At 41.6% G+C, this 22,890-nt stretch overlaps 2 pseudogenes; one reads left to right on the forward strand and one right to left on the reverse strand.

The window, feature by feature from the left end:
* The window catches only part of LOC140516707 (olfactory receptor 5W2-like), a 226,340-nt pseudogene that overhangs the window by 187,446 nt on the left and 16,004 nt on the right, over positions 1-22,890 (forward strand).
* Positions 17,638-18,539, reverse strand: LOC140516666 (olfactory receptor 4P4-like; annotated as a pseudogene).

The following is a 22,890-nucleotide window of genomic DNA, read 5'->3' on the forward strand; positions in this document are numbered from 1 at the left end:
TATCTTTATGTCTCTATCTGTCAATCTAGCTCATTAACTAGCAGAGAAAACGCTTCCAGGGGCTGAGCCAAGATGGCAGAGTGAGAGCAAATACTCACATAAGCTCTTAGACAAACTCCTTCTGATACTTCTAAAAAGAGATTCTGACCAAAATTTGGAGGTCCAATAAGAAACAGACTGTGCAACCCAGGACAGACTGGAAGGTCTACAGGAAGGACCTGCTCCAGGGGGAGGTAGTAGTATATAGCACACCGTGCTGCACAATCCCACTGCAGTAGGGCCAAGCAGGAAAGCTCCAGGGTGATGTGAGGCAGTGGCAGAACCATGGAATCTCAAGAAAAACACCCTAAGACTAGAGTCCAGTGGAACCGAGCGAGTGAGAGTTGCGGAGCCCCAGGTATCTGCAGAAGCTGTTCCAGAGACTATCAGCTCACAGATTAAATGTCTGTAAGTCACCTACTTGAAATTCTTGAAACCAAAATGGTGCAGTGATCGGTAAATGCTCTCTCCCCCTCCCCTTATTGACCTTGAAAGAACCATAAAATATTTCCCCAGGAAAATCCTGGAACATTGGGATCAGCAGAAGGGGCAAACAGTCTCATAACACCTGAGGCTAGAAAAACCGCTAAGGAGGATTCCGCTTACTGTGGCAGAGGACCTGAGCTGTCCCAGATAGCCCCACCTCAGTGATGCACAAGGAGATCCGGAGCTCCAGAGGAATGGAGTCTCACAACCACCAACACCAGAACCCCAGGCGTGCCTCAGCACTCCAGGGGAAAGGGGAAGACATTAGGGCAGCCAGGATCACCAAGCGCTGAGGTTATCTTTGTGCTGGCTCAGCTCCATCAAAGAAAAAGAAATTGAATAAGTCATCAATGAACTGCCTAAGGAAAGAAAAAAAAAACTCTGGGGCTGCATGGATTTAGAAGTGAATTCTATCAAACATTCAAAGAACAATTAATTCCGATACTATACAGACTATTTGGAAAAATGGGGAAGGAGTCCTCCCACATTTTTTTTATGATATAAACATGGTTTTGATACCTAAATCAGGAAGAGACAAAACAGAGAAGGAAAATTATAGACTAATCTCTTTAATGAATATAGATGCAAAAATTTTATATGAGATTTTAGCAAAAAAATACAGCAACTTATGATGAGAATAATTCATTATGATCAGGTAGGATTCATACCAGGAATGCAGGGCTTGTTTAATATTAAGATCATATCAAAGAAAAACCTAGCAGAAACCACATGATTATCTCAATATATGCAGAAAAAGCTTTTGAAAAATACAACACCCATTCCAATTAAAAACACTGGGGAGTATAGAAAAAAAGGAACTTTCCATAAAATAATATGCAGTATCTACCTAAAACGTTCAGCAAGCATTATATGCAATGGACACAAGCTAGATGCATTTCCAATAAGATCAGGAGTGAAAAAAGGGTGTCCATTATCACCACTATTATTCAACATGGAACTAGTAATGCTAGCTTTAGCAATTAGAAAAGACAAAGTCATTGAAGGTATTAGAATAGGCAAAGAAGAAGCTAAGTTATCACTCTTTGCAGATGATATAGTGATATACTTAGAGAATCCCAGAAATTCAAGTAAAAATCTACTTGAAATGATAAATAACTTTGGCAAAGTTGCAGGTTACAAAATAAACCTACAAAAGTCTTCTGCCTTTCTATATATTACTAACAAAGCCCAACAGCAAGAGAGAGTAACAGAAATCCCATTTAAAGCTAGGGTAAACACTATAAAAGTGTTTTAGAGTCTACTTGCCCAAACTAATTCACGGACTTCATGAACACAATTACAGGACACTTTTTCCACAAATAAAGTCAGATCTAAGTAAGTGGAAAAACATCCATTGTTCATGGGTAGGCCGAGCCAGTATAATAAAAATGACAATTCTACCAGAATTAATTTACTTACTTTAGTGCCATATCAATCAAACTATCAGAATATTATTTTATAGAGCTGGAGAAAATAATATCAAATATCTCTCCAGGAACAAAATGTCCAGAATAGCAAGGGAACTAATGAAAAAAATGCTAGGGAAGGTGTCCTAGCTCTATGAGATCTCAAATTGTATTACAAAGCAGCAATCATCAAAACAACTTGGAATTGGCTAAGAAAGAGAAGGGTAGGCAAGTGGAATAGGCTAGGTACTCAAGACAGAGTAGGCAATGAATATAGCAATCTACTGTTTGATAAACCCAAGGACCTCAGCTTCTGGGATAAAAACTCACTGTTAGACAAAAATTGCTGGGAAAACTAGATAAAAGTCTGGAGGAAACTAGACATAGACCAATGCCTGGTACTTACAGAAGAATAAAGTCCAAATGTGAATGTGATCTAGGTATAAAGAGTGATACTATAAACAAATTAGTGGAGCAAGTAATAGTATATTTATCAGATTTATGGAGAAAGGAAGAATTTTTTTTTTACTAAAGGAGAGATAGAAAACATTATGTAGTGCAAAATGGATAGTTTTGATTACATTAAACTGAAAAGTTTTTGCACAAAGAAACCCAATGCAACTAAGATTATGAGAAAAGCAGAAAACTGGGAAAGAATTTTTGCAGCTAGTGTCTGTGATAAAGGCCTCATTTCTAAAATATGTAGAGAACTGAGTCAAATGTAGAAGAAGACAGGTCATTCCCCAATTGATAAATGGTCAAAGGATATAACCAGAGAGTTTTCAGAGGAAGACATTAAGTATATCAATAGTCATATGAAAAAATACTACATATCACTGTTCATTAGAGAGCTGCAAATCACAACAGCTCTGAGATACCACGTCACTCTTATAAGATTGGCTAACATGACAGCACAGAATGATGATAAATGTAGGAGAAGATGTGGGAGTGCTGGAACACTAATTCATTGTTGGTGGAGCTGTGAGCTCATCCAACCATTTTGGAGAGCAATTTGGAACTATGCCCAAAGGGGTACAAAAATGTGCATTTTTGACCCAGAAATATGGTTTCTAGGACTATATCCGAAGAGATCATAACAAAGGGAAAGTATCTCACATGTACAAAAATACTTATAACAGCTCTCTTAGTGGTAGCCAAAAACTTTATATCAATGGGATGCCCATCAGTTGGGGAATAACTGCATAAAATATGGCATATGAATGTACTGGAATACTGTTGTGCTATAAGGAATGATGAGTAGGAACGTTGTACACAGCAACACCCACAGCGTGTGAGGATTTCTTTACTGGTAGACTTAGAACTTCATTGCAATGCAAGGACTTAAAAAATTCCCAATGGTCTTTTAAGGCAAAATGCCTTCCACATCCAGAGAAAGAACTATGGAATTCAGTTGCAGATTGTAGCGCATCATTTTCTTTTGTATTACGTTTTTGTTTGTTATGATTTCTCACATTCATTTTAATTCATCTATACAACATGACTATGATGAAAACGTATTTAATAAGAATGTATGTGTAGAACCCGTATAAAATTGCTTGCCGTCTCAGGGAGGGAAGGGGAAGGAGGGGGTTGGGGACATGGAGGAAGGGAAAGATAAAATCTAGATTGTATGGTAGTGATTGTGGAATACCGAAAATAAAATAAAAACCAATATACATAAGGCTTTTGTTAAAGGTTGAAAACAAGTATATAGCATTTTCAGGCATTTTTTTCCTTACATAGTTTAGGTTTTCTCTGAATGACATGGCCGCAGCAGGCCTTCACCACCAGCTGCCCTCTGAGATGTAGAAAAATTCCCTTCATATAATCAGATGTTATCCAATTGGTATTGGGAACTCCATGACATATTGAAAGTGCTATTGATGGGGGAACAATCCCTATAGCAATAGAAGTCAGCACTTGTTTTTTTTTTCACTCCAAAAAGTTGAGGAGAGCACTGACATACCAAGGTTCACATAGATTTTCAGCCGCATTATGCTATATAGCCTCTTATTTGGAACCTTGGTAAGAGAAATATTTGTTTTCAGAACCCCTTATGCAAGAAACTCTTAGCTATCTATTTCTTCCAAATAAAATGTAAACTGGAAGAAAGGGATTCTTGCTTATTGTAGTATTATCTCTATGACTGAGCTAAGTCTAATACACTAAATGAGTTCTTAACTTTTCTTTTTAGATGAAGGAAATCTGTCTCCTTTAGTCTTCAAGGACTATTTTTTTAGTTGACTGGCAGCCTTAGTCAGCATAATGTTACAACTGTTCCTATCCTCTTCCCTTCCACTCTTAAGAAAAAAAGGGCAGCCTAAACCCCAAACCTTGCCAGGAGTATGAGAGATAGAATTTATGCAGTTTTAGAGGTGCAGAAACCACAAAATATAGGGGCTTAGGGCAGAGTTGCCTGGAAAGATTATACAGACTCAAGAAGTCTTCTAATCAATTGGCACAAAGTTTTCTATAACACTAATATGGCAAGCAGAAATCCTTGTGGAACTTGCAACCTGACAGGAGTGATGCTAAAACTTATATAGAAAACATTAGTGCATTGTGTGCCAATTATGTCATTTACTTGGTAATATACAGTTTCTGCACATTGGACATAAGCATCATTCACAATTGGCATGGCCTGTGAGGATGGGTGGACTTCTAAGGGGTCTGTACATCTTTGTTTGTCACCAGATAGCCTTCTATTTGATGTTTGTAGCTTGACCTTTGAATTGCATATGGTGACTGTTAGTTCTGCTGGTACAATATAGTCTTGTCCATACAGGGGAAATTCCACAAATTCCAGTTTGTTCCTGTAACAGGGAGAGAGAATTTGCTTCTCTGGGGCTCACTCATGATATATGGACAGAGACAGAGTCTTTGGGCTGGAGAGAGATATGATCCCTGGGATGGGGTCCAAGCACCAGCATCCAATCATAATCACTACCCTTCAGCATAGTAAAAAAAAATCTTAGTATTGTGCCCAGTTAAAACCTCCTAATTAGGAACACAATCTGGAGAGCAATTGCAAAGTTTGAGAGCCTTGATTTCTATGCCAAATAAAGAGTGGTTGAAAGAGAAAGAAGACTTACAGCCTTTGGTTACTGTCTCCCTGTCTTATGTGGGAAAGTGTTATTCATTCTGCTTGTATTCCAAGAGGACAAAAGTAGGACCAGTAATTAGAAGCTAGAGAAAAGCAGATTTGAAGTCCTTGAGAAAGTAGAACTTATCAATTAGAGCCGCCTAATAACAGTACTGCAGGTATATCTACAGTCATTTGTCAGATGAAGAAAATGAGGGTTCAATAGCAAAAATTTTTCTGACTTCTAGCCTAATATTCTTTCTATTCTTCTATATGACAAGTTTTCTTTAGGACTGAGTTAATCTGATTAAATTAGAAAACTATGTGGGCATTAATCTAATGATTGCAAATCTGTCTGTGCTTGATTTATACTAATCACACCACATACTGAAACTCCAAACAAACATGTCTGTGTCTTTGTAGGGCAGAATACAAGGCTTATATATACCATTTCCTTTCAGAGATTTTTTTTTCTATAGAAAGAACTATGAACACCGGTTTAGTTTTCATACATTGGCTAATTTTCTTCTTCCCTTTAGATTTATTTCAAGCTTTGCTAAAGGAAATGTCCACCTGCTCTACTCTTTTTCATCTCTATGACAATCAGCTGAGAAGAGTGGGTTTAAATCTTTTCACACTCGCTCCTCCTTTGGCAATATGGAATGTAATATAGCGATGACAGTGTATGTCCACAAGGAGGCAGTATGACACAACAATCTATACACTAACACTCTCAAACTTTGTCATACAATGACATCTAAAGATAGAAAGAGCTTTAGAGATCATCTAGTTCAACCTAATTTCCCCTCTCCTTGAACCAAAATGTTACATGTAAACAAAGCCCCAAAAGTTTGAAAGGACTTGGTTAGTATAACAAAGCTTCAAAGGGGAAGTGTCATGACTAGAGCCAAGGTTTCCTAAATTCAATCTACCTATAAAGGCCTCATTTCTAGAATACATAGAGAACTGACTCAAGTGTACAACTATACAATTCATTCCCCAGTTGGTAAGCGGTCAAAGAATATGAACAGGCAATTTTCAGAGGAAGAAATTAAAGATATCTATAATCATATGAAAAAATGTTCTAAATCACTTTTGATTAGAGAGATGCAAATCAAAACAACTCTGAGGTACCACATCACACTTATAAGATTGGCAAACATGACAGAACAGGAAAATGATAAATGTTGGAGAAGATGTGCGAGAGTTGGAACACTAATTCATTGTTGGTGGAGCTGTGAGTTCATCCAGCCATTCTGGAAAGCGGCTTGGAACTATAACCAAAGGGCTACTAAAATGTGCATACCCTTTGACGCAGCAATATTGCTTCTAGGACTGTACCCCCAAGAGATCATAAAAAGGGGAAAGGGTCACACATGTACAAAAATATTTATAGCAGTACTCTTTGTAGTGGCCAAAAACTGGAAATCAAGGGGATGCCCATCAACTGGGGAATAGCTGAGCAAATTATGGTATATGAATGCAATGGACTACTACTCTGCCATAAGAAATGATGAACAAGAAGACTTCAGAGGGGCCTGGAAAGACTTATATGATCTGATGCTGAGTGTAAGCTGCAGAATCAGGAGAACTTTGTGTACAGGAACGACCACAGTGTGTGAGAGTTTTTTCTGGTAGACTTGGATCTTCATAGCAATGCAGGGATGTAAAAAAAATTCAATCTACCTTAGATTACCTTGAATGAGACTGAGAATTCGTGATGTCAATCAAATTAAAATCTTTTGCTGTTTTTGTTTTACTAAAGTGCCTATGGTTGAGTAATGTGATTTAAAAAGATTTTCACCACCCACTGATGGGTCTGCCCATTGAAAAAAGCTTGATTTGGAAAGTTGTTTTGTACAAGGGTCCCAAGTACCCTTTGTTTTTTCTGTTGAAGCAGTAGGTCACAGGGTTATGCCCTCTGGCTCTGAGAAGTGTATAAATACTCACAAGAAGAGGTTTTACTTTGAAGTTTATTGACTGGAAGTGTTTCTTTGGCCAGAAAGATTCTGGGAAGTGGCTAAGGAGTCCCTCACTCTCTCCCTCCCCCCTAAAACCCAGAAGTTGTTGATTCCCTGATAGCTGTGTATGATTGTAATGGTCAAGACAGTTTTGGAAGCATGTCTGTTGACTTTTGGTTTCTCTGTATTTTCTCTGAAATTTTGATTTTTGTTTCCATTTTTTTCTGATATTTCCTTCTTCAGCTGTTCCAGAACAGCGGTTTGTGCATGTGAGCAGGTCATAGTCCCTTCTGAAGTTTCAGATGGGAGTACAGTCTCACTGCTGACCTCTTTGGTATTCTTCTTTTGGTCCTTTTCCCAATAGAAGGATTCTATGGTCTATTCCTTAGTCCTTTGCTTCTTGCTCATGAAGGTAAGGCTTTGTGTGGTGTGGACTCTGGTTCTTTCTGTTAGAAGCTGGAGTACCTGATGTTGAGCTGCTGGTGTGAGAAAGCTAAGGGCAGTTGCCTTTTTTTCTTTTTGTTTTGTGTTTCCCCCCAATTAACCCTGAGGCTAGCTTGTTAAGTGCGATAGATGGGTGGTCTGGTCACTGGAAATCTCAGCTGAGGTGGAGCAAAGGCAACCTCCATGCTTGGTGATCCCAGGTGCTCTATTGTCTTCCTGTTTTCCCTGGGTCCTAGTGTGAGTTTCCAAACCCTTGGGGCTCCTCTCCTTCTGATTCACCTCGGCCACAGTAAGAGGAATATTCCTTTCTCATTTTTCTGGTCTCAGATGCTATGAGACTGTTTGTTCCTTTTGTTGATCCCAATAATCCAGAATTTTTCTGGGGAAATACTTTATGGTTCTTTGAAGGTCAATAAGGGGAGGGGGAGAGACTATTTACTGATCACTCCACCATTTTAGCTACTGGAAGTTTAAGTAGGTGATTTACAGACGTTTAATCTGTGGGCTAAAAATGTCAGGGGTGACTTCGGCTGATACCCGGGACTCTGTGTCTGTCACTTATTCGGCTCCACTGGTCTCCTGCCCTGGGCTGCCACTTTGTTGTTCTGTTTGCTGCCTCAGACTGTCCCAGGAGTTTCCTGATCAGCTGTGGCGGAACCCTCTGGGCTATGTGCTGTATGCTTCTCCACCCCAGCGGAACAGATTTTTCCAGTAGACCTTCCAGTCTGTCTTGGTCTATCAATGTTCCACAGTCTGCCTCCTATTGGATTCTGTGTTGGGGGACAGCTCTGGACCGGGGTCCCCCGTGAGGACCGTGAGACGCCTGAGGGTCCGAACCTGCCCCCTTGTGGGGTACTGGGATGGCCCTGGTAACAGGCTGGCTCCACCCACAGGGAGGCACTTGGGAGGAGCTCGCCCGCCCATGGGAGGTACGGGGGAGGAGACAGGGGATAATAAAAGGGGATGACCACGAGAGCTGGAGGAGAAGAAACGCAATAAAGCTTGCTGGCTGCAACTCCTTTCGGGTGCTCTGCCTGTTTATTCCCCTCCCCCAACCAGGAGAGGGGCCGGAGACGTCCAAAGACCAGGGATAGGTAAGTAGAAGGCGAAGGCCCGGGAGTCGCCCCGGGCATCTGGCTCCCGAACAGGGACCACCGTAGGGAGAGGAGAATCCGCCTTGCCCCGCAGTAGTAGCCTTGCTCCGCTACTGTGGGAAGATTCAGGCAGCCTCAGTATTGAGAAGTGGCCTTGCCTCGCTACTGCGGGAAGATTCAGGCAGTCTTAATATTGGGAAGTGGCCAGGATGGGTCAGGGAAATAGTTTTCCCAGTTTAAAGCCCGAAGATAAAGGAGTACTTGCTTGTCAGCTGTATAAGCTTTGTAAGATCCATGGGCTTAAGCCCCACATTCGGGACTGTAGAGCATTTGTGGAAAAGATCTGGGATGTCTCCCCTTGGCTAGAGCATTGTGGGTAAGCCCAGCTAAATGGGACATAGTGGGACAACAGATGGTTGCCTATGAGAGGGTGAACCCGGGTGTATTAACAGAGGAGGACTTTACGTTCTTTCAAGTGGTCGCCGCACTTTTGTGCTTGGATCCCCGTCCCCCCTGGCGATCAAACGGCGAGACCCAGACAGGGCAGTCCCTTCAAGGGACGACAGAAGAAGAAGAGGAATCCAATGAGGATGATCCCAACCCCAAGCCTTTATATCCATGGGGTATGTTAAGAGAATGTGCAGGCAGGGACCAGGACCGCGCCCTTCAAGGTGGCGCATGGCTGAGCAAGGGGCAGGACTCTAGAGCCCCGAGGGGAAGAACAAAAGGGAAGTTTGATGAGGAGGGAACGCCCAAGAGGGAGTGGAAGGTCCCCTGGAAAGCCCCCGAGACAAAGGGAAAGTCTGATGAGGAGGGAACGCCCAAGAGGGAGTGGAAAGTTCCCAAGACAAAGGGAAAGTCCGATGAGGGAGGAACACTCAAGAAGGAATGGGAAGTCCCTGAAACAGCAAGAGAGGGCTGGGGAACTCGCAGGAAGAAGTTTCAACGGAATTTGGGAACTCCCAGTCCTCCCGAGGTCGGGCTGAATGCCCTCTCCTTCTCCCCAGCCGCCACGTCCTTGTCACAATCATCACAAGGAGCGCGGTCATTTACCTACGGGCGGTCCGGGCCCTCGAAGCCTCTGAGTGTACTCACTCAGAGCCTATCCGCAGCTTTGGCGGAGGGACAGGAGATAGATTTAGAGGAGTGGGAGGGGGCCGGCGCTTACCCTGTCATTGTGGAGCGGGATCCAATGGGAAACTAGAACCGTTTCCATCGACTGGTGCACTTCAAATTATTGAAAGAACTGAAGGAGGCCGTTTCCAAATATGGCCCTTCGTCACCTTATGTGAAGCATCTCTTTGCGAATACCACAGCCACTTGGCTGTGGGCCCCAGCTGATTGGAAGGAAGTGTCGGGGGCTATCCTTACACCAGAACAGTTAGTGGCTTATGGCGCCGCCGTTAGACAAGAGGCGCTCAGATATGTCAAGGAACACAATATTGCAGAGACAGAGGATGCTGTGAATATGATAACAGGGGCAGGGCCATACTCGCAGCTTATTGACCAGCTCCAATTCGATCCTCGGGTGATGGCTGCAGTTCAGTATTGTCATATTAGGGGTTTTGCCAAGATTGACGGCCCGGGGACAATGAGGGATAAGTTGGTAGGGCTAAAGCAGAGGGCTAGCGAGTCCCCCAATGATTTTGTGAGTCGGGTCCAGCTTGCGGTCCAGCGGTCTCTTGGCTTGGGACCAGGAACGGATTCCCTGATAGCTCAGCTGGTCCGAGATGGCTTGCGTCCAGAATGCTCCCAAGCCCTAGTGGGCTTGGGTCCTCTCGCCTCCCTCGAAGAGATAGTAGAGAGGCTGTTAGACATTCCACCTAAAGACACCCACCAAGCCATGGTGACGGCGGTGGCCCAAGGGGTGACTCAGGCCCTTCAAGGTACCAAGGCCCAGAAACAATGTTATCGCTGTGGCCAAATGGGGCACTTTAAGAGCCAGTGCCCTGTCGCTAAAATGGGAGCATTGCCCACCTGTTTTCGCTGTGGGAAACCGGGCCATATTGCCAAACATTGCCGTCTAAAGCAGCAGCCTCAACCACCTCGGTCGGGAAATGGGAAAGGGGGCCTCCCTTGGGGGGGGCCCCCGACCCCAGAAACAGATCTTCCCAGTGGAGGCTGTAGGCCCTGTCCCTGCCCCCCAGCCCGGGAATTCTGTACCCCTATCGTTCCCGCAGCAGTATCAAGAGGCTCTCCAAAAATTGCAACCCTAATATGCACGTCTACCACGGATTCCCCCGATGCCGATTTAGTTATAAGACCTTGGCATACTGAAGGGTTCGACGTGCCCCCCGCTCCTTTCCCCCGTCTGGTGGTGGGACCCTCTGGCTATGTGCCATTTATAGTACATACTCAATTGTTGGCTAGCGGATCCTTTACCATTTATTTGAACAATCCTCATTGTTGTCCCATAAACATTGCCCAAGGAACTCCCGTTGGGAGGGGTATCTCTCTGCCTTGGGTTGAAGAGTCCAGGCAGGAAACCCATCAAGTTAATTGGTGCTCTCCCATTGTGGGCGATCGCCCCATGGTACAAGTTTTGGTTGAAGGACGCCCAATCATGGGTCTGCTTGACACCGGAGCAGATATCTCAGTCATCAATGCATCCCAGTGGGACCCTAGTTCGGCGGTGAACGATGGTGCTGCCCAGGTTGCTGGAGTAGGGGGTGCCAGTTTGGCACTACGGGCTGCTAAACATTTGAATTGGACCTTTGAGAATCATCAGGGGTATTTTAGGCCTTTGAAATTGACCGGCCTTGCCTACGCCCTTTGGGGGCGTGACCTTCTTCAGCAACTTGGGTTACACCTTACCACCCCAGAACACCTTCAATTAAACATTCCGGGGCCACTGTGATGGTGAGCAGCCCACCTATAACATGGAAAACCGAGACCCATGTGTGGGTTGAGCAGTGGCCCCTAACCCCTCAAAAGCTCACCGCCTTACGCTTTATAGTTGCTTCCCTTTTGGAGCAGGGCTGCATTGAGCCCACTACAAGCCCTTACAATTCTCCTGTTTTTGTTATAAAAAAGAAAAATGGATCTTGGCGCATGCTCATAGACCTTAGACAGATTATTAAATGCATGCTGCCTATGGGGGCGCTACAACCTGGTCTCCCTAGCCCTGCTGTGATCCCCCGAGATTTTAGTATGACAATTATTGACATCAAAGATTGTTTCTATAGCATTCCCTTACATCCACAAGATAGAGTCAAATTTGCCTTTTCCATTCCCTCGGAAAATCGCCAGCAGCCATATGAAAGGTATCATTTTACCGTGCTCCCTCAAGAGACGGCAAACAGTCCTACTATGTGCCAAATGTATGTCCACGCCATCCTCTCCCCACTCAGACAGTGCTTCCCCAAGGCCATTATCATTCATTATGACATTCTTATTGCCACACCTAGTCAGGATTCCACGATAGCGTTTACTCAACTTATGGTCGATACCTTAGCTGCCCACGGGCTAACTGTGGCTCCAGACAAGGTACAGACTACACCCCCTTTTCAGTATCTTGGCCATGAATTGAAACAAGGACGGATTGCTCGCCGTCCTCCGAGCATTGATCTTTCTCAGCTCACCACTCTCAGCGATTTTCAAAAGCTGATTGGCGCTATACAGTGGATGCGAGCAGTTACCCCTATCCCTGATGGTGAATTATACCCGTTGTATGATTTGCTGCAAGGGGATCCCGCTCTGCTTTCACCCAGACATTGGACATCCGAGGCCTTAATGGCAGCCAAGAGCATCCTCAACAGATGCTCCACAGTTGTTGTGCGGCAGGAACCCAACCAACCCATTTATGCCACTATATTAAAAGCCAGTACTTTCATTGGGTGCCTCTATCAATCACATGGCATTTTGGAGTGGCTGTACCCCCCTAGCAACAAAAAGGCCCTTCCACATAAATGGCGAATGGTCGCCCAATTTTTTCTTTTAGGTGCCGAGCGCTGCCTATTGGCTTTTGGCAGATTTCCCATTTTGAATTTAGAGGCATCAGAGGAAGCCTTAAGGTGCTTCTCCGATGAGATTCCAAAATGGGCCTCTCTTTTATGTATGTATAATACCATAAAGCTTCTGCTCCCCCCAGCGCTTAGAGGATGGGAAGTCCTTCCTATCCATATGCCTTTTACTATTGTATCTCTACAGCCAGTTACGGGACCCACTGTTTTTACGGATGCTACTAAAAACCATAGGGCTGCGGTTTATATCCCTTCCAGGCAATTCCTTAAGGTGTACACCACCGAGCATTCCTCAGCCCAGAAAAATGAATTGCTGGCAATACAATATGCTCTCTCCATATTACCTAATGAGAGCTTTAATCTTGTTACTGATAGCTTGTATTGTGCAAATGCTATTGCTGCTTTACCTTTTGCCCTCATTAATCCCCGTGCTTCAACTATAGCTCAAATCCTATATGATATTCAAGAGTCCATGTTACAACGCTCTACTCCTCTTTATGTATTGCATATTCGCTCACATATGTCCACCATAGGACCCATTTATCAGGGTAATGATATTGTAGATAAAGCCCTTATATTCCCTCTGCATTTAGAAGCACAGGCAGCCCATGATAGGTATCACCTATCTGTCCGATCTTTGCGACGCCTTTATGGATTGTCCAGAGAAAACGCTCGCCAAATAGTCAAACAGTGTATCAATTGTGCCCCATTTCGCCCTCTTGCCCGAGACACTGCAATTAACCCCGTGGTGATCTCCCTAACGATCTTTGGCAAATGGATGTAACACATTTTGGCAAAGTTCTTATACATGTTTGTATTGATACGGCCTCCAATTTTATTATGGCCTCTATACAACCTAAGGAAACAGCCCGTGCAGTGATCGACCACCTCTATGGTTGCTTTGCCATGCTTGGGGTGCCTCGAGCCATAAAGACAGACAATGGGCCAGCTTATATTTCCTCTGCCTTTGCCGCCTTTTGTAGAGAATTTTCTATTATTCATATTACTGGCATCCCATATAATCCCACAGGTCAGGCCATTGTTGAGCGTGCTAACCGCACTATAAAAACTCTTCTGTTAAAACAAAAAGGGGGAGTAAGGGCGGCGGGGAGCCTCTCCCGAGGTGATCTGGCACAAGCCGTCTTCACTCACAATTTTTTGCAAATCCGAGACAATGGTACATGCCCCGCACAAAGATTTTATCTCCACGAGATGGGAGGCAGAAGGGAAAGGCCGTTAAAGACCCCTACTGCCTGCCTCACAGGAGCTCGAATCCGGTGGAGGGACCAAGAAGGCAAATGGCATGGCCCTGGAGTAGTTATAGCGAGAGGTCAGGGGTATCTTTGTGTCCAACCAGATGGAGCCGACCCAGGGACGGAGATCTGGATCCCCACACTATGGGCAGTTGAGCTGCGAGAAGCTGAAGGCAAGGAGGAGACAAGGGCGGAGAGGAAGGCACCGTCCAAAGCGGGTGTGCAAACAGCGTGAGATAACCATGCTCACACTTCTGATGGCCTTACAACAGTTCCTTCCTGGGTCCGAGGCTGTCCAGTCCAAATGGTACAACGCCACCCCCGCAGAGCAGAGAGCCGTGGATCAAAGGGGCGACACCTACTGGGCATTAGCACAGGGACTCCCCACCTTATGAAGAGTTTCAGATTCAACAACTAATAGAGGAAGGACAATTGTTAGCTTCCACTCTCCAATCTTTCATGAAATCAGAGGTAGCGGCGTGGCACCGTCAGGACCACATAGACCATCTCCTCCAAAGCCAAATCACTGCCCTGCAAGACACGGTAATTTGGCTAGGAGACCAAATGGCGTTACATCAACGCTATGAGATGTTACAATGCCATTATGAATATCGCCCGCTTTGCGTCCTTAACCTCCCAATTGATTCCTCAACCTTCCCCAATCAATGGCCGGCGGTCCGCAAAGCCCTCCAGGGGGCTATGCTGGCTTACAACGCCACAGATGACATCCATCAGTTGGACTTGCTTATTGATCAGCTGAATAACCTTTCCAGAACGTTTGAGGAAAAGCGTGAACAAGAAGAGCGTTCCATCTTCGATTGGTTACAACGAATCCTGGACTTGCATTGGCTGCCAGGGGTGCTCTCCTCCGTTGCAGTTCTTGTCCTTATGTGTCTCGTCCTGCCGTGTCTCCTGAAGTGCCTCCTGCAATTATTGACACGGGCACTGGAGAGTCTTAAAGGCGATGTCTTTTCTCTGAGACACCGCGAGGGCAGGTCCCCATGGGGGGAATCGCCCAACCTACCCGTGTAAAACAAAAAGGGGGAGATGTTGGGGGACAGCTCTGGACCGGGGTCTCCCGTGAGGACCGTGAGACGCCTGAGGGTCCGAACCTGCCCCCTTGTGGGGTACTGGGATGGCCCTGGTAACAGGCTGGCTCCACCCACTGGGAGGCACTTGGGAGGAGCTCGCCCACCCATGGGAGGTACGGGGGAGGAGACAGGGGATAATAAAAGGGTATGACCACGAGAGCTGGAGGAGAAGAAACGCAATAAAGCTTGCTGGCTGCAACTCCTTTCGGGTGCTCTGCCTGTTTATTCCCCTCCCCCAACAGGGAGAGGGAATTCCCCTCCCCCAACCAGGAGAGGGGCCGGAGACGTCCGAAGACCGGGGATAGGTAAGTAGAAGGCGAAGGCCCGGGAGTCGCCCCGGGCAATTCTGCACCTCCAAAATTTGGTCAAATTCTCTTTTTAGAGGTATCTGAATGAGTTTGTCTAAGAGCTTAGGTTAGCAGTTGCTCTCACTCCTCTATCTTGTCTCCACCCCACTGTTCTATTTTTTCTAATTGGCTCCCTAATCATGGATAACTTCATTCTTTCTTTTAATTTACGAAGTTCTGAAATATAAATTTTCCTCTGGGAATTGTGTCAGCTACTTTCTAAAAGTTCAATATATTCCATTGTTATAACTTTTCTCTTTAAGAAAATTACTTATTGGTGTAATGACTTATTCATGAATCATCATCATCATCACCAGTAGCAGTAGTAATAGTAGTATATTGTTCAGGAGAGCTAGGTAGTACAGTGGATAGGGTATTGGAACTAGATTCAGGAAGATTCATTTTCCAGAAATCAAATCTGACCTCACACACTAGCTCTGTGGTCCTCAGCAAGTCTGTTATACCCATTTATCTCAGTTTTTTTTCATCTATAAAATGAACTGGAGAAGGAAATGGGAAATCACTCCATTGTCTCTGCCTACAAACCTCAAATGGGGTTACACAAAAACGGACACAATTGAAACAACTGAACTGTATTATTCAATTTCCACTTCAGGCTGATTTCCTTCCTAAAATTCCCCTTGTTGAAAACACATACACACACGCACTCTCTTATGTATGGATGTGTGTGTGTGTGTGTGTGTGTGTGTGTGTGTGTATCAGTAGATTTTTTTTTCTTGTCAGCTTGTGTTTAGAATATTTCCTAGCTTTCTTCTGGCATAGTTTATTGCATTTATCAGACTATTTATGGTTCCTTTGGTTGTCTTATCCCTCTCAAAATTTATATTTTTTAAGTCATAGTCACATGTGCTACCTATCATTGCAAAAATGATCAAACTCAATATCTACTTCTAATTATTCAATATATTTCCATTCAAATATTATGAAATCACCAAATATTTATTAAGCATTTCCCCATGAGTAAAGCACCAAGTTAGCTGATACATATAGAGAAGGAAACAAAACTGATTTTCTTATTACCTATTTCATTTTATTAGTTGAAATTCAAAAAAAAAAAAACCTATATAATTCAGTATGATTCGATAAGCATACCTTAAGTCTGTACTGGGTACAATACAATGAGATGAGCATTCAGCTACCAGGAAACTCTAGGACCTTGTTTATATTCTGCCATTCACATCTCTGTCCAAATAGCTGGACCATTCAGATGTTTAATTATATCTTTGTGTTCATGGTTTTCCTTTTGTGGCTTTATGGAATCTAACTTGAAAGACATGAAAATACACCTCCTTAGATTAAAAAAAATGTATTTAAATAGTGATTTCCACACATGATCTCCTTCAGACCTTAAAATGCCTTCTTAAGCATTAACGCTGTCATTTTAAAGATGACAAAACTAAGGCACAGAAAGGGTTACTAATTTTCCTGTGATCACACATTCATTTAATGTCAGAGATGGCATTCAAACCCAGGTACATTTGACTCCCAATGCCAAACTTCTCCTGCCTCTCTGACTGTTAGTTGCGAAACTTTGAGACTACATTACTACAATTTTAGTAATGCACAGAAGCAAGGTAAAACACAAAGAGTAGGCCTGACAGTCAATTTAGTTTTCTGAAATAAGCAAAACTTCCACTGGGTGAAAAATAAAAGGGAAATACCAATCTATTTCTACCTGACTCCAATATTAATACACTATTCATCAAATTAGAATCGAAAACAGATGTAAAAATTCCATGAACATATTTGTTCTTCCTTTTGAAAGCACTTTTCTCACTCTTTTTTCCTCTTTCCTTCCTCCTTCCATCTTTTCTTTCTTTATTCCTTTTCTTCCTTGCTTTTTTCCTCTTTTATCTCATTTTTTACCTTTTCCTTCCCTTTTCCTCTCATTTCCTCTCTTCTCTTGTCCCCTGTACTCTGTTGACTGCTGTCTAAAACTCCCTTCCCCTCTCCTTCCCTTCCTCCCTTAAGTTAGACTGGGTAAAGCCTCTAGGATAAGATTTTCCCTTTGTCTCACTTTTCTCTGCAAGATTGAAATTGAAAGATGTTAAAGTGTTTCAAATAGATCTCAAAAAAATCCCCTCATTGATAATGTTTAAATAATATTGGGGGAGGGGGAGAGAAAACAACTTACCAATGGAAACAGTGTTCAAAATATATCCTTTTCGTTTGAATTTAAAAAGCTTACTAATGGGGGAGGAAGGAGAAGCTCCTTATTCCTGTAACCACATATTTGTGAACAAACATCTTGACCTATTATCCAACATTGTACTGTTTGGTCTTTCTAGTCTTTTCTGGCCATTTTTTCCATTTAAAAAAAGTAGTTTGTATTAACTACATAGTTCACTAGTCTTTTCCTACCCTAAATCCTATTGGCTTCAGACAAACTTAAATAGGCACTGAATTTGAATTTCTTTGAACCATGAAAATCTGGTGAGGAGCAGCTTTTTTTCAGCAATTGAGCTTTCTTCTCAAAAACTTGTTTCTGCTCCATATGTTAATCATTGCATTTTTCATGTCTTTATTTTTCAGAGTAGAGGTGAAAGGATTAAGCATGGGAGCTATGATGGTGTAAGAAACAGTGTACACTTTATTTTCCCTAAAGGTGGTGACTGGTCTAATATAAATGAAGAGTACAGGACCACAGAATAAGACCACAACAGTGATGTGGAAATCACATGCAGAAAGAGCTTTTCTGTAGCTCTCAGAAGAGTACCCATGGGGCATAAGGTATGAACCCATAACCACTATGAAAACCATGAAGGCAACCCTCCCTGAACTGTCAATGACTAAAAACCCCACCCTTTGAGGATCAATGCAAGAAAGTTCCAATAAGGGATATACATCAGAGAAATAATGATTTATCTCATTGGGGCCACAATCTCAGAAAATGAATGCAGAATTGCCCAATCAAAGGCAAATAAGACCATCATATTGCACCTCTGCTTGCTCATGATCACCTGGTAATGCAGAGGTTTGCAGATGGCCACATACTGGTCATAGGCCATCTCTGTGAGAACAAAGATTTCTATTGCCCCAAATAAGTGCATTGTAAAAACTTAGATCAAGCACTTCTTGTAGGAAATACGTTTCCTTTCAACCAGCAAGTCATTGATGAGCTTTGGGGTCACTGTGCAGGTGTATCAAACATCTATGAGGGATACGTAAGTTAAAAAACAGTACATGGGTTGGTCAGTGATCTGACTGCCCAGGATGGATATCATGATTATCAAATTTCCCGTTAGAAGAGCCACATAACAGAATGAGAATAGGATAAAACACAGAATCTGAACATCATTATTCTGAGAAACTCCTAAAAGAATAAATTCAATGATGTTATTCCTGTTCTTCATAGTTCATCATGAAAAATGCCCAGAATAAAATCTGAAAGGATATAAGCAATAAAGAAATGTAAGAAACACATATTGAGAACAATGTACATCATAACCCATTCCCAAGACTTAGAGAAGTATAAAGATTTAAGCATGTTGAAAAATGAAAATTCAGTACATAAGTTATGTATTGGGCAAGCATTGATATCCATTTACAATGTCAGTACACAAATAACACATATTGTCAGATTTTGTAGGGACTCCACATGTCATTTCTCCATCCTCAACTGGAACACAAAATCTCTCTGCGATATTTTTACTAAAACCTATCTCACAATATTTTGAAGAACTCTAGTACTTCTTGAGTCAGATGAAGCACAAAATTATAAATCGTTATATAATTAGTATCAAGGTAAATACACCTAAATAAAATGTTTAATCTCTTTTAAAGCATTTTCTTACAACTCAAAACATTCTTATACCAGGCTTGTAGAGGGAAACAAAAAAGTTAAGTAACCATATTAGGGAAATAGATCAATTTAGCCAAATACGAGAAAGTTATTAAAGATGCCAAATAAATGGCATATAAAATATTTTTATGTATAATAAATAATAGTTTACTTTTCTGTAGTCCTTTAAGTTTTCTATATAGTGTTCCCCCTTAACATTAGCTCTGGGAGATTATTGGAAATTCTGTGTACATCATGGTTGAAACAGAAGTTGAGAACACTTAAGCATATGTACTTTATTTATGCAATTAATCAATTTCTGAATCAAAATTTAAAAGACTATGACTCTGGACTCCAAGTCCATTATCTTATAGTGTCTCCAAGATATAAATAGATTACTTAGATACTGTTGTGTCTAAACATTCTCATATTCTTTGGTGAGATTGTTATCTTTCACAGAGCTTTAATCATCATAAGGAATATTTCTAGGCAACTAGTATATAGACCTAGTGACCATATACCTTTCCCAATCAAAAATATAATAGACAATTATTTGTCCTTTCAAAGCACTTTCCACACATTAACTTACTTGAGCCTAATAATAATCTTGAGGTAGATATTACAAGTATTATTACCACATTTTGTTTATGACATTTATTCTTTAATTATTGAGTTTTTTTGCCTTATACAAACATAAATTTAATGCTTAAACCAGGGGATGAATGAGGCTGAAATAGGTTAAGCAAAATAAAATAAGAGTCGTAAATGTCCCTTAGGGTTCTGTCCTGTCCCCTTTTCTCTTCTTCCTACTACTTTATTTGGTAATTTCATTGATTCTTATGAATATGATTAATTCCCATTTCTGTGCTGATGATTTTCAAATTCATATGCCCTATTCCACACTTTCTGCTAACATCTTGTCCCCAACATCCAACTGACTTTTAGACGCCTCAAACTGGATGTCCAGAAGATGTTTTTGCTAAATATACAAAAAAAATGGAACTTATTTTCTTTCACTCCAATCACTATGGCCCTCCTACTTTTGTTATTTCTGTAAAAGGCAGCACAATTTCCCAGTGCCTCATGCTGGCAAGCTAGAAGTTATCTTATACTGCTCACAATATCTCACCCTTCCACTACACATCTGATGTTTTGACCAGGCTTTCAATTTCATCTTTGTAATACCTCTGGCCTATCCCCCCTTCTCACCTGTAACCCTATCACCAGTGTAGTGTAGGTCCTCATTACCTAATGCCCAGGTATTACAATAGCCTACTGGTAGGTCTTCCTGATCAATATTCTTTCTATTCCAAGCCATTCTCCATTCAACCATTAAAGTGACTTTTCTGAAGCATGGGTCCAACTATATAAGTCTCTTAGTAAACTCCACTGTCCCCTATCCTCTATCTTCTGGATCGAATTTAAAAAACAAAGGAACACAGTTTTGTTTGGCTTTCAAAGCCCTCCATAACCTTGCCTTTTCCTACCTTTCTAGTCTTCCTACACCTTACTGCCCCATTTGCTTTGATCCAGTGTCTTGGTCTGCTTTCTCTTCCATGAGCAATACACTTGATCTTTAGCTATGGTGATTTTGTCTAGCTCATACCTAGAAATCTCTCCCTCTTCCGCTACACTGATGGCAATCAAATTAGAATCTTTTCCTGTTTTTGTTTTGGTATAATCAAGAAGTATAATGCCTTCATCTGAATGTGATTAAAGAAGATACTCCCCACCCGTTGATGGGCTTGCCCATTGAGGGAAGCTTGATTAGGGAAGCTGTTTTGTAGCAGAGTCTCAAGTACCTTTTTTTTCTGTTGAGGCACTGGGTCAGAAGGTCATGCCCTCTGGCTCCAAAAAGAGTATAAATACTCTGAGGATCAGGTTTTACTTTGGGGTTTAACAAATGGAAGTGTTTGGCCAGAAAAGGACTCTGGGAATCCTCTAAGCAGGCCCTCCCCCTTGGGACACTCACATGTTCCCTCTCTGGTGAAGATGTATGTATGTTAATGGTCAGACATTTTGGAAGCATATCTGTTGACTTTTGATTTCCCTGTATTTTCTCTGAAATTTTGATTTTGATTTTCTCTGATACCTGTACTTGACTAAAGTGATTGTCAACACCTCAAAGATTGCCTTTCCTTTCAGAAAGGCATATCAAAGAGTCTGTGTATGTTGGGGTGCTTACTGATACAATTACCTACTGACTTCTTTGTCTTCCTTTAAGTAGTCAATAAAATCATTTCTTTTATAGGAAGCCTTTTCCTTTTAATTCCCTTAATCCTAGTGCTTTGCCCATATTAATAATCAGAATCATGGTTCTTATGAGGATCATGTGAGGTGATGGATATAAAACACATGGAAAACTTAAACCATTGTATCATCATCATCGTCATCCTATTTTTACTATCCTTGGATAATTAATCCTCCATTCTAGTGATGACTTCATTACTGCACTCTTTCTAAACTCAGGCAGTGATTATAGAGCAATAAAGGGATGTGTTGTTAAATGCTGGGGTCTGGGGGAAAATAAACAGTATTCACATATACTTTGAACTGTAATCTGTATTATTAGAACTTCCTTGAATCTAGGCAATCAAAGAAACAATACATCAAGTCCCGATTTGTAGTCATTGCCAGTTTTTGAGATACTACATGCTCGCAAGAAAGAATTATTAACCGGCTCTTCGCAAGATGGTTAAGATTACCCCAGCACAATCCCTAATATCCTCACTCCTCTAGTCACTTAGATTCACATACTCATTTTCATACTCAATTTCTCACCCTCTTTCACTACACATGTCATGTCACTAACTAAATTTTGTCATTTCTCCCTCTACTGTGTCTTCTACGTCTCTCTCTTCTTTAGACATACAACTTATGGACAGCATGCTTTAGTCCCTAATAAGTCATAACCCTATTTTCTTATTTACCTAATTGATGTGTCTCTCTTGAAACCCTTCTTCTTACTCCTATATATTCTTCCCTGAGTGACTTTCCTTAAACAGAGGTCTGACTATCTCACCCATCACAGTCAAATTCAGTGCCTTCTTATTTTAATATCAAATGTATTTGGTTCTATTTTTTTATTTTAAATATTTCAGTACCTGGCTACAACCTGTAATCCAACAAAAGTGAGCTATGCGATGCTTCCTAGTCTGTTTCCTATCTCTCTGTCTTTTCTCCTCAAGAATTGGGATATACACACAATCCTGAGGTCTGATTCTTAGAATTCCCTTTTTTGTTCTTTTTTCTTTTCATATATTTATTATTTCTGAGTATGTTTTGATCTCCTACTACGCCTCTCAAATGTCCTGCAGTCACTTTTGATCAGAAAATGCAAAATATACTCATAAAGAATAGAGTTTATTAGAGAAAATCAACAGATCTATTTTTTTGTAAAAAGTAACAGCTTAAACTCTTGTCTTCACACTTCCTCATTTATGGGTGCCTGTGATATTCAGTGCCTTGGCTTCCAAGAAGATATTATTATTTACAGTTAAATGCTAAAGACAATTTCTGGAAGTAACTATAAATAGAAATTGTCCTTACTTGGGCTTAGCAGCATCAGAAAAGGCCATTTTGTAATCAAAGTCACAATGGTGCTTTATGAAAACTATTTTTACATCATATCTTTCAGGACTTGCTCTGCCAACTTACGGTTTTAGTACTTACAGCATTAGCAAATTAGTCTTACCTATGAAAAAGGTAAAATTTCGTATCTTGAATAAAAGATCTCTAAAGCATAAAAAGGAGAGTATACACTAATATCAACACTTGTTTCATTATCCTTTATATTATAATTGCTTAGTTACCTTTTCACTCACAAACTCTGTTAAAGTACAACTTCAACATAAAAGAAATACGTGATCCCTGGGAATGTGCATTACTTGATTCCTTCCTACCTTCCTCAAAACTATATTATG

The sequence above is a fragment of the Notamacropus eugenii genome, chromosome Y, assembly GCF_028372415.1.
Source record: "Notamacropus eugenii isolate mMacEug1 chromosome Y, mMacEug1.pri_v2, whole genome shotgun sequence".
NCBI classification, from domain to species: domain Eukaryota; kingdom Metazoa; phylum Chordata; class Mammalia; order Diprotodontia; family Macropodidae; genus Notamacropus; species Notamacropus eugenii.